This window comes from Macrotis lagotis, chromosome X (assembly GCF_037893015.1).
Source record: "Macrotis lagotis isolate mMagLag1 chromosome X, bilby.v1.9.chrom.fasta, whole genome shotgun sequence".
Lineage (NCBI taxonomy): Eukaryota > Metazoa > Chordata > Mammalia > Peramelemorphia > Peramelidae > Macrotis > Macrotis lagotis.
The window spans coordinates 619,629,881-619,642,215 of NC_133666.1; the positions used below are offsets into that span (position 1 = coordinate 619,629,881).

Consider the following 12,335-nt stretch of genomic DNA (forward strand, 5'->3'; position numbering starts at 1 on the left):
CACACAGAGACCAGATTTGAACCCAGGTACTTCTGACTCCAGGACCAGTGCTTTATCCACTACACCACCTAGCCACCCCAAAGATCATTCTTAATGAAAGGGTTCTTATTCTTACCCTGTTATCCAAGGACTCAATGGGTCTCTGGACATTTTTCAGGAAAATCTGTGAACTTGAATAAGAAAAAAATTACATCTTTATTTCAATATAACTGATTTCCTTTGTAATTCTACATATTCATATGCATTTAAAAATAATATTCTGAGAAGGAAATCATTGCCTTCACTGGACTGCCAAAGGGGACCATGACACAAAAAAAGTTAAGAATTTCTGTATGACTATTACATAGATAATTCCAATGGGTCAAATGACTGTTGAACACAGTTCCTGTTAAAATATACTACCTACTGACTCCTAAACATTTGTGAATTGCAGAATAATCTCCACCTTGGCAAGACAATTAGGAAATTAGTAATGGTGATATGGGGGACAAAATGCTGAAACAAGACATGTTTATAGTTCACAAACCAGCTTCTTCTATACATAAAAGTACTCACCAATACTTCCTGACTACCAGATGAACAAGTATTATAATACTAGAGGTGTAGAACAAATGAATCTGAAGGTTATGTTCAAACTGCTACAGGGTCCCATAAAATCAGTGACCAAGGCAGATACAATTCCTTTGCTATCAATGCCATGGTCTGTCTCTCGCATTAGAAAAAATTAGGTAATCGCTGAAGATTACCCTGCCTGCCAAATATTATACCCCAACATGTAGTTTTGACACCTCCCCATTGATCCAGCATCTGCTAAGTGAGTTACATCAATCACTTCTTTTCAAGGAAGATGACCTGATTTAGTTATAATTCTTAATAAACCCTTGCCCTAAAGTTAAGGAATCCTCCCATAAGAGATCTGATAAAGATTAGTATATATCAAGGCATATATTTTTCATCCTTCCTTGATCAGGATTAGTTTAAATAAGATTTGCCACTTATATTTCTTTTCATATACTCTACTACCTGGGCTATGGAATTAAAAGGTGGCTTAATAGTAAGACTTCATGGTTGCCTAACCTTTCCCTTTCAATCTAACAAGATTTCTCACTTTTTCAAATGTGTTTCATCCTTCTTCCCTCCCTTTTGAGTAGCAGGGAGGAGTCCTTCTCAGCCAGAAGTTTAGACAAATCTAAACAGATTGGGATGAAGAGTCCTCTCTGATTTCTTCAACCTAACCTTTTATCAAGACAGGCTGTCGATTTTACACATGCTTCTCCTGCTTGTGTGTACTCCTCCTCAAACTGCCCTTTTCTGGAATCCTCTCTCAAAAGTGCAATAATCCATGGTTACTTCTAGGGCCTTCTCTTATCTATTAACAATTATGTCTTAAGTCAATGAATTTCTTCTTTATGCTGTAGCTTTAACTTCATGACACCCAGATCTGAATTATTGCTTTCACCTTGTCTCTCTGGTGACTAAGATCCAGATGAATCGTGATCCTTCTACTGACTGAGATACAGTTGTAGGCTGAACTCTTGATACATTTTTGCCTTAAATTCCTCTTCTTCCTTTCCCCATACTCCCAGTTTTCTTATTTTTGGCCTCAAGCTTTCCATTAAGTTAAGCAAAAGCACTTCCAGGTGCATACTGAAGTTTATTCCTTTTGTCATAGTTATCCCATAATCTAATGAAAATCTCAAAAAGTGCCAAAAACAGCTACAATAAACAGTAACCATTCATATCCAATATAAATTACATGACAAATTGAGCTTTGACTTTACTTTTCCCTATTCCTTACACTAAATTTTTACCGGTATTAATTCTCTAGAGTTAAGATTTCCACTTCAGAAGGTTTGCTCTTGGGACCCTCCGCAGCGTGACGGAGCGGCAGCGGCCCATGGAGCGGCTGTACAGGGGCGTGAGGGGGCACTCATTCTGTGGCCCTGCTGCTGTCTGAAAAGGGCCAGGTTATAGGAGAAGCTTCTGGACCAAGCACCAACCAATGGCTGATTGGACTAGAGGCATGTGCAGAAAGGATCAATGACATTGTGAATGAGGCCAAGAAGAAAGGAGGGATAAGCCTCGATAAACCACTGCACAGCCTGGGCCTGACCCTGAGTGGGGCAGAACAGACACTGCAATGTCCACCTTGATCAAACAGTTGAAAAGCACATATCCTCACTTGAGTGAAAATTACTTCATCTCTACCGATGCAATGGGGTCCATTGCCATGGCCACACCCCACGGTGGTGTGGTGCTCATTTTGGGACAGGGTCCAACTGCAGACTGGTCAACCCCGATGGCTCCGAGCACGGATGTGGTGGCTGGGGACACCTCATGGGTGATGAAGGCTCTGCCTACTGGATTGCACATTTGGCAGTGAAGACAGTCTTTTGACACCATTGGATAACCTGGAGGTATCTCCACATGACATAGACTACCTCAAACACGCCATGTTTACCTACTTCCAGGTATCTGACCGCATGGGACTCCTCACCCACTTCTATAGAAACTTTGATAAATCCATGTTTGCAGGATTTTGCCGAAAAGTTGCTGAAGGTGCCGATCAGGGTGACCATCTCTGCCAGCGTATTTTCAAGAAAGCTGGAGAAGTGCTGGCCAGACATATACTGGCTGTGTTGCCCAGAATTCAGCCGGCACTTTTCCAGGGTCCCATGGGCCTCCCCATCCTGTGTGTGGGCTCTGTATGGAGGAGCTGGGAGCTGCTAAAAGAAGCCTTTATCTCCACCCTGGCTGAGGGAAGACGCAGAGAGCCTTCTCCCACTTCACCCTGCTGAAGCTGAAGTATTCCTCTGCCATAGGGGGAGCAAGCCTGGGGGCTAAGTCTGTTGGGCAGATGCTTCCCTTGGACTATGACCAAAATGTAGATTCCTTCTTTAAATACTCCTTCCCTTAGTTCAGACAGGCCTTGCCACTTGGGGGCCAGTGGACATTAGACACCACAAAAGGACAATGCCTTTGCTGATCAATAAAGGTAGCAAAATTTAAAAAAAAAAGGTTTGCTCTTATTCATTACAATGGTTTTTACTCCATTATGAATTTTCTGGAGTTAAATGAGACTTTTGATTTTCTCACATGCATTACAATGAAAGGCATTTAGTATTTTAATATGCACTCCCACTGAATGCTTTCCAGAATTCATTGCAAAGGATTTTTCTCCACATTTTTTTTTTTAGCTTTTGCAAGGCAAATTGGGTTAAGTGGCTTGCCCAAGGCCACACAGCTAGGTAATTATTAAGTATCTGAGGCAGATTTGAACTCAGGTATTCCTGACTCCAGGGCTGGTGCTCTATCCACTGTGCCCTAGCCACCCCTCACATTTTCTTTTAAACAGAATAAAAGTATTCTCATGGAAAACTTTCCCACATTCATTAGACTGATAGTAGATTTAAGTCTCACTTTCTAAGTGAAGACTTTCCCACATTCATTGCACTGATAGAACTTCTCTCCAGTATGAATCTTTGGTGTTGAATCAGGTTTGCCTTCCTATAGAACACCGCCACACTCATTAGGCAGGGCTTCTCTCCAGTATAAATCTCTGGTATTTGACCAAACTTTGCTGTTCAATGTTCCCACATTTCTGATATTAAAAAAAATTTTCTCTAGTATGAATTCTCTTAAGTTAATGTTTTTCTCTGACAGGTCTTCCTGAATTCATTTCACTAACACAGTTTCTTCCCAGTATAAATTTCTCTAAAATTGATGTTTGCACTCCTGGAGTCTCTCACATATTCCTACAATTAGGAAATTTCTCTGGAGATAAGATTTGCTCTCTGTAAGTTTTCTCACATTTATTACACCGAGTGTGTTTTTCCAGAGCATTAATTTCTTGGAATTGAAAGATTTTGAATTTTAGATGAAGGTTTTTCCACATTCATTACATTGATAGGATTTATATTCAGTTAAGAATTCTCTAGAGTTGGATATTCAAGTTGTAGTTCTACTCAATACTCTTACACAGTCATTACAATGCTATGGTTTCTCTCCAATGTAAACTCTGGAATCAGACAAGGTTTTCACTCTGAAGGCTTTTCACAACCATTACATGATAGGATTTCTTTATTGTAGTCTCTGGATTTTCTGGAGTTGGATCAGGTTTGCATTCCAACTGAACACTTTCTACCTTAATTTCACTGAAAGGTTTCACTCTAGAATGAATCCTCTGGAATCACATAAAATTTGCAGTGGTGTTTCATACTTAATGACATTAAACTGATAGTGTTTCTCACCAAGATGAATACAGTTTGCATCCTAACTATACATTTTTTCATATTCATTACACTAATAAGAGTTTCTATGCAGTTTCTGACACTATATAAGGCTTGCTGTGACTGAAGACTTTTACTACCTTCTTTATAATGATAAGGTTTATTAGTTTATTAATTACTTGGAGTTGAGTAAATAAATACTTCAAATAAATACTTTATCATATTTATTACAGTAATAGGATTACTCCTAATATGAATTCTTTGTAGTTTAAATAAGTCTTATATTCCTACTAAAGTTCTTTCCATATTCATTTATAAGGATTCTTCTCTGGTGTTAATTTGCTTATTTATAAAATGTAAGTTAAGTCCATAGTTTTTCCCACATTTGTAAATTTGTAAATTGTTTTTCTCCTGATGAATTTCCCCACATTATTTAAGATTTGAATTCTAGCTAAAGACCTCTTATTCATAACATTTATATTGTTCCTACCAGTACACATTATCTGATGTCCAAAAAAAGGTATAGTTAGTATTTGAAGTTTTAACCTATAAATCACATTCTTGAGATTGTAAGTGGAAGAACAATTTAGACAAATCATCTTTCCTAAAATTTCTCTTTTGAATTAGGAATTTCCTTAGGCTCTTTCCCACATGGGTTCTTGGCTATCTTTGTAATTTGCCCTAATGGTTCACAGGCATCTAATTCTATGTGCCTTTTAGGAGCATTTAAAACAACTCCTTCTTCAGAAAATTTCTGATCTGGAGTCATAGGCTTCTTGGCCTCACAAAAATAATCTGAAACAATAAAACAGAAAAAGTTATGTTTCCAATATTGAAAGCAACAACTACTAGAATAATATAAAGATAATTGTTGATATTAACATATAAAGGAAGCAATTTATTTTGTTTAAATTTTTTCCTATGTAATCAAGTTAGTCTGGAAGTGAAGAGCTGAATATAAATCAAATATTAGAAAAAAAATTTAACAAGTCATAAATGAACTCCCAAAGGGAAAAAACTTAGAATCAGATGGATTTGTGAGTATATTCTATCAAATAGTCAAAGGATAATTAATTCCAATATTAGATAAACATAGAAAAACAAAATTCCAAATTCATTCCATGATAAAAATATGGTTTTGATCACTATAGAGAGACAAGAGAAAAGAAAACCAAAGAACAATATCCCTAATGAATACTCAAAAAAATTTTAAAAATACATTATACAAATATAGTAGAAAGATTATACATTATTATCAAGTTAGATTTAAGTCAGGTATGTAGGGCTAGTTCAATATAAGGAAAACTATACATATATTTAAATTATGTTAATAACAAATGAAAACCACAAGATCATATTAATCAATGCTGAAAAAGCTTTTGACAAAAATCAATATCCACTTCTGTTACAAAATGAAAGAAAGCACAATAATATAAGGACTTTTTCTTAATCTAACAAATAAAACCTATCCATACTCAAAGAGCAATTATTATTATGTAATGGAAACAAAGTTAGAGGCATGTCCAGTAATATAAAAGGTAAAGATGTCACAACTATTCTCAATATAGTATAAGAAATATTAGCACTGAGAAAAAAACAAGCTAAATAAATAAATGAAAGCAAAGAGGAAATAAATTTACTAATTTTTCAGATATGTTGGATCAACATAGAAGAGTCAACTAAACTAATTGTAATTAAAAAATTCTACAAAGTTGCAGGATAAAATAAATCCACACCAGCATTCCTGAATATTTGTTTTGTTAAATTAAAATTTTTTTTTAAATCAGTAAAAGCTGTCTCTCTCCCATCTCTCACCTTCTGCAAGTGAGAAGGAAAAATCAAGCAAAAAATTCCAACACTGGCAATGTCTAAGAAAAAAATTAAATCTGCAATTTTTTACCTATCAGGAAATAGACAGCATATTTCATCATGAATCCTCTGATGTTAGTTACTACATTGATCAAAGTTCCAAAGTCTTTCAAAGTATTATGTCTTTAGCATATTGTCATTGTATAACTTTTCCTAATTTTGCTCACTTCATTCTGCATCAGTTCATACAAATTTTTTTCATTTTTATCAGAAATCATCCCTATCATGTCTTAACACAATAATATTCCATAACATTTATGTGACATATGTGCAGTCCCTATAGGTGAAAGCCAAAATAACATGGACTCCTTAGAGCAGTGAAAACAATAAGGTGGATTTCTTGGCAAAAGTCTCTAGCAGTAAAGGTCATGAATAAAGTGCGTTTTCTAGCAAAAGTTTCTCAGTGAATGTCAGAATATTAATAATTTCGAGTCACTATCAATGAAAGCTATAAATAACGCAAACCAATATTACTATAAGCTGAAAGAAAACACACTGATTGGGGCAAGACCATAGTGTAAGGACTTGCATACCCAGATTCTAGCCTAAATAGTTAGTGGTATGGCACCCAGGTATCTAGGTTCCAAACTCAGTGATAAGTAAACTCCAAAATATCAGTCAATCCACACTAACATTCTCTTTATTTTGGGGGGTAGCTAGGTGGCACAGTGGAAAGAACACTGATCCTAGAGTCAGGGGGACCTGAGTTCAAAGTTGGCCTCAGACACTTTGTAATTACCTAGCTGTGTGACTTTAGCCAAGTCACTTAACCCCCCCCCCCCAAGCATTGTCTTACAAAAACAAAAAAGAAAAGACTAAGTTATTCCCTAATAGTTAAATAATCAAAGGATACAAAAGCAGGTATTTTTCAAATTAAGAAATCCAATGCAAAAGGATAAGCACATCACTTGTACAAAACTATTCATAGCAGCCCTGTTTGTGGTAGCAAAGAATTGGAAATCAAGTGAATGTCCATCAATTGGAGAATGGCTGAATAAATTGTGGTATATGTATGTTATGGAACACCATTGTTCTATTAGAAACCAAGAGGGATGGGATTTCAGAGAAGCCTGGAAAGACTTGCATGAACTGATGTTGAGAGAGATGAGCAGAACCAGAAGGAGTTTTACAAGCTTACAGCAACATGGGGGTGATGATCAACCTTAATGGACTTGCTCTCCATCAATGCAATAATAAGGGACAATTTTAGAGTATCTGCAATGGAGAATAACATCTGTATCCAGAGGAAGAACTGTGCAATTTAAACAAAGACCTGACTACAGGGTCAGTGCTCTATCCACTGTGCCAACTAGCTGCCCCTACAATTTATATTTTTGTAAATATTCATCCACTTCACTTAGATTATCAAGTTTATTGCTTTATTGTCACAATATCATGAAAGATAAGTCTAAAGTAAATATTAAGGAGGTCAACAGTGTCAGCTGTTATGAAGAAAACAGGTTGAGGATTGAAAAAAGGCCATTGGGGCAGCTAGGTACTGCAGTGGATAGAACACTGGCCCTGGAGTCAGGAGGATCTGAGTTCAAATGTGACCTCAGACACTTAATAACGACCTGGTTGTATGACCTTGGGCAAGTCATTTAACCCCACTGCTTTAAATAATTTTTTTAACTTTAAGAATAAATTAAACTTCTAACTTCAAAATTACCTTGCCTGTTTGTGCTTCTTTCTGGCATTTCTTTTTCTCAGCATTTTTTAAAAAATGCCTCAGTGACCATATTTTCTTCCTATTCTTTGTTTCCCTATCCTTATCCTCCTTCAATCTCTCAATCCCTTACTGAAAAAGAGAAAAGTTGCATTCAAGACAGAAATCTTTGGTAAGGAAACCAAATTCCCACACTGGGTATGTCCAAAAATAAATGTCTCATTCTGCATTCTGAGTCCACCACTTTCCTATCAAGAAATGGGTAAAATAGGGGCAGCTAGGTGGCACAGTAGATAGAGCACTGGCCCTGGACTCAGGAGGACCTGAGTTCAAAAACCAACCTCAGACACTTGACATTTACTAGCTGTGTGACCTTGGGCAAATCACTTAATCCCCTTGCCTCACCAAAATTGTGTTAGTCATTGTTCAGAGTTCCTAAGTCTTTCAAAGTTGTTTTTTTAATATATTATTGTCATTGTATAAATTATTTTCCTAGTTCTATTCACATCATAGATTTCTCAAGATTCACTGAAACTGTCCCTTTCATCATTTAAAGCAGAGAAACACTCCTTTATATTCATTTACCATAATTTGTTCAGCCATTCCCCAATTGATGGATGTTACCTTAATTTCCAGGTCTTTGCTACTACAAAAAGAGTTACTTTTTAAAATTGTACAAATGGATACTTTTTTCTTTTATCTCTTTGGCATATAGTTCTAATAGCAGCATAACTGGGTAATATACTAATTTTAGTGACTTTTGTTATAATTCCAAATTGATTTCCAGAATGACTTGGCCAGCAGGACATTAGTGTGTACCCTAGAACATAAAATCCTTGAAGACACTTTTTTTTTTGGCTTTATAGCTCCATCAAGCACAAGGCATAGTAGGCCCTTGACAAATAATTAAATCCAAGAAGAGAGTAAAAATACTGCTCAGGTTTGTGGTGTCTATAAACAAATATAAGTGATTATAAAATAATTAAGATGTTTATCATTTTAATTGCAAGAAGGCAAATTCTACCCTTAGGTATCTATGAGATTTACTCATAGAGAATGTGAGAATAAGTCAGGGGTGGGGAACCTTTTTTCTGCCAAGAGCCATTTGGATAGTTATAACATCATTTGTTAACTATACAAACTTATCAACTTAAAAATTAACCTGCTATATTTGATCAAACTTTTGATTAACTCACCCTAATATGATGACTGGAACTGCTTCTCTTTGGTGAGGCATGTGATAACTGGTGTTGTTACTCACGACTGCCTTTCCAGATTTGCATCAGTCAGTCTGGAGCACAGCAGACTCGTTTCGATGACAAATTTTGAAAAGAACTGCTCTGGATGCATTTTTCAATGCATGTCCCCTCAAAGTGAGAAATTAATCATTTTGCAAATGAATGATTCTGGGTTGTAGGTTATCAGACACATCAGCTTGATCCACATTGAACAGTGTAGCAAAGATGTTCACTTCCATTTGTTTACTTTCCACATCCTTAAATCTTTCATTAAATGCCTTAGTTTCACACATTCACCAGCATATTCAAGTGTTGCAGAAGGCTTTTCCAGAATGGGGAAATGCACCATGTTATTCCTTTGGAGTTGCATTTTCCACAGCTTTAATTTAGCTTCAAATGATTTTAAATTTAAAAGCAGGGAGCTGAGAAGTTGAATGGGGCCCTGCAGCTTTGATATTCAGCTCCTGAGAGGTACTCACACAAAGCTACTTGCTATCAGAGTTCACTAACAGGTTTTCCCTTTAATCCCATGAATTGCTTTACTTCATCGTGTAGTACATAAAATCTGTGACTGAAGACACTACACTTCACATTGATAAGATCACCATACTTAAGACTTAAAACTGGTGGCTGTTAAACCCTCTGCTTTTGACAAAATTTATGTATGACATTGTAATTTCCTTAATCTATCTCAGATTCAGTTTTTGCAAGGATTGTTGATCGTGGACATGTGGATAAAGGTTGGGATTATTGTCTGTGTCAACAAGGAAGCTGACAACATAGTTGTCAATCATTGGAGGAAAGGTCATCAACATTCAATCATCTTCATCACCTGAATCACCATATTTTCCCTAAAGTGTGCCTGCCTGGCACCAGTTGTCCTCTGTATCACCTCAATACAGGCAGATGGGTCTCGGACAGTCAAATGAATATATGTGTCTGTCCCATCATGAACTTGTATGTGTCCTGTCTATCCTGTAATGGATACTCCTTGCTTGTCTTTCAAAATTTATATTATGATTCACTTAATATGAATTTATGTTATGAAAAAAGTTCCTAGGAGGATTGGAACATTAATGCATTGTTAATGGAGCTGTGAACTGATCCAATCATTCTGGAGAGCATTATGGAAGTATTGCCCAATATTCTGTATTCCCAAAGAGCAATAAAATTTATCATACTCTTTGAGCAATACCCCTACTGGGTCTATATTTGGAAGAAATCATAAAAAATGAGAAAAGTCCCACATGTTCCAAAATATTCACAGCAGCTCTTTTTAGTAGCAAAGAATTGGATATAGAGGGGATGCCCATCAATTAATTGGAGAATGGCTGAACAAGTCATAGTACATGAATGTTATGGAGTACTGGTCTTTGTCCTTCATTATCAAAGGACCACTAAAATGACATCACTATGTTTGAGACAAATAACAGAATGTACAACTATGACTGATCAGAGCAATACAAACTTGGGAAGCTCTACCATAGGTCAGGCACAAATAGTCCATGTGAATACCTGGGGTGGGTATTCTAAATTTACATATGTCATGTTTCCTTTGAGCTCCTTCAATTCTTCCCTTCTCAGAGTGCAGCACCCTCACTGATGAGGGCACACCATGCTGGGCATCCTGTGCTAGTGTCTCCCATGCTAAAGTTCTTCAATGAGACCTTCAGGGTGTCCTGTATTGCTTCTTCTGACCCCTTTGTGATCACTTGTCCTGTATGAGTTCTCCACAAAATAGTCTTTTTCATAAACATACATCTGGCATTCTAACGTGTCCAGTCCATTGTAGTTGTGCTATCTTGAGTTATGTTGGATGCTAGGTAATTTAGCTTGAGAAAGGACCTTGGTATCTGGTCCCTTCTCCAGCCAGCTGATCTTCAGAATCTTCCTAAAATAATTTAAATGGAAGCAATTTGGTTTCCTGACATGGTGCTGGTAGACTGTCCAGGTTTCAGAGAATGAGGTCAGCACAACAGCCCTGTAGACCTTCAGTTTGGTCTATTGATCTATAAAAAACCAGGAAAGGTCAAACTCAAAGAGAAGCATGGAAAAGAAGTTCAGGAACTGATGCTGAATGAAGGGAGAAAAGCACTGAACACATTAACATTCTGAATTAATCAATTATGATGGATGGATCTCTCAACAGTTCAGAGAGCTAAGACAACGATGGGAGACTGTTATGGATACCACTATCCACATCCAGAGGAAAAAAAAATTTAAAAAACCCTACAGAATCTGAATGAAAATGTTCACTTTTTAAAAAATTTCCTCCTGTTTTTCCTATCCCATTTTTTCCCCTTAGTTCAGATTCCTCATACACAAAATGACTAATATGTAAACATGTTAAAAACAAATGTAGGGGGCGGCTGGGTTGCACAGTGGATAAAGCACTGGTCCTGGAGTCAGGAGTGCCTGAGTTCAAATCCAGCCTCAGATACTTACTAATTATCTACCTGTGTGGCCTTGGGCAAGCCACTTAACCCCGATTGCCTTGCGAAAACCTAAAAAAAACATAAATAAAAAATAAGTTGTGAATATGACTGCTGTGCTACTATTGGTGATATCTGAAATGTCATGAAAGTTAGCAAATGTAAAGAACTGGAAATGAATTTTCAAAAAAGGAAGAACAGTCAGTGGTAGACTCTTATCCATATCTTACTGGAAATCCTCCAAAGGAAGTCTTCTCAACATATTGGTGGTGGAGTCGGGGTATGCTTCCTCAAATTCTTTTGAAATTTTGTAGATGCCATTTTATCACTTCTAGATAGTTCTTCAATAGAAATGTGTTATAGCTTGTCTATGTCTACTATGCACCTCTGTTGCCTTTTGTGTGACACTCAACTTTAATTCTTTGGGGACTTTGGTATTCTATAAATTGCTGTCATATACCAAAGAATAAAAGCATCATGCACCTCAGGGAGAAGTATGGGGTCATTAAAAACACTGTGGGGGGGGGGTGGCTAGGTGGCATAGTGGATAAAGCACCAGCCTTGGAGTCAGAAGTACCTGGGTTCAAATCCAGCCTCAGACACTTAATAATTACCTAGCTGTGTGGCCTTGGGCAAGCCACTTAACCCCATTTTCCTTGCAAAAAAACCTAAAAAAGAAAAAAACACTGTAGGAGTTCTCGAAGGTAATTCAACATGATCTCTTCAAACTCTTCCATTTGAAGCCTGGTTTATTGTCTATTTACATTATCTGAATATAATAAATATACTAATTAATCAGATCCTATTCAACTGTAAAGTTGCCTAGCCAATAGGCATTCTTTATCTTTGAACCCAGTGATTATAAACCTTATTCTTAGAAGCTTTGCAATATTCCAGAGAT

At 36.8% G+C, this 12,335-nt stretch overlaps 1 long non-coding RNA gene and 1 pseudogene across 1 annotated transcript; one reads left to right on the plus strand and one right to left on the minus strand.

The window, feature by feature from the left end:
* The first annotated feature begins 1,922 nt into the window (after positions 1-1,922).
* Positions 1,923-3,041, plus strand: LOC141499437 (N-acetyl-D-glucosamine kinase pseudogene; annotated as a pseudogene).
* Positions 3,042-7,787: 4,746 nt separating this feature from the next.
* Positions 7,788-11,506, minus strand: LOC141500091 (uncharacterized). The gene is made up of 3 exons (XR_012471834.1): positions 11,448-11,506; positions 8,961-11,011; positions 7,788-7,896 (listed from the first exon to the last, which is right to left on the minus strand). It is a non-coding gene; the product is annotated as an uncharacterized LOC141500091 (long non-coding RNA).
* Between the last annotated feature and the right edge of the window lie 829 nt (positions 11,507-12,335).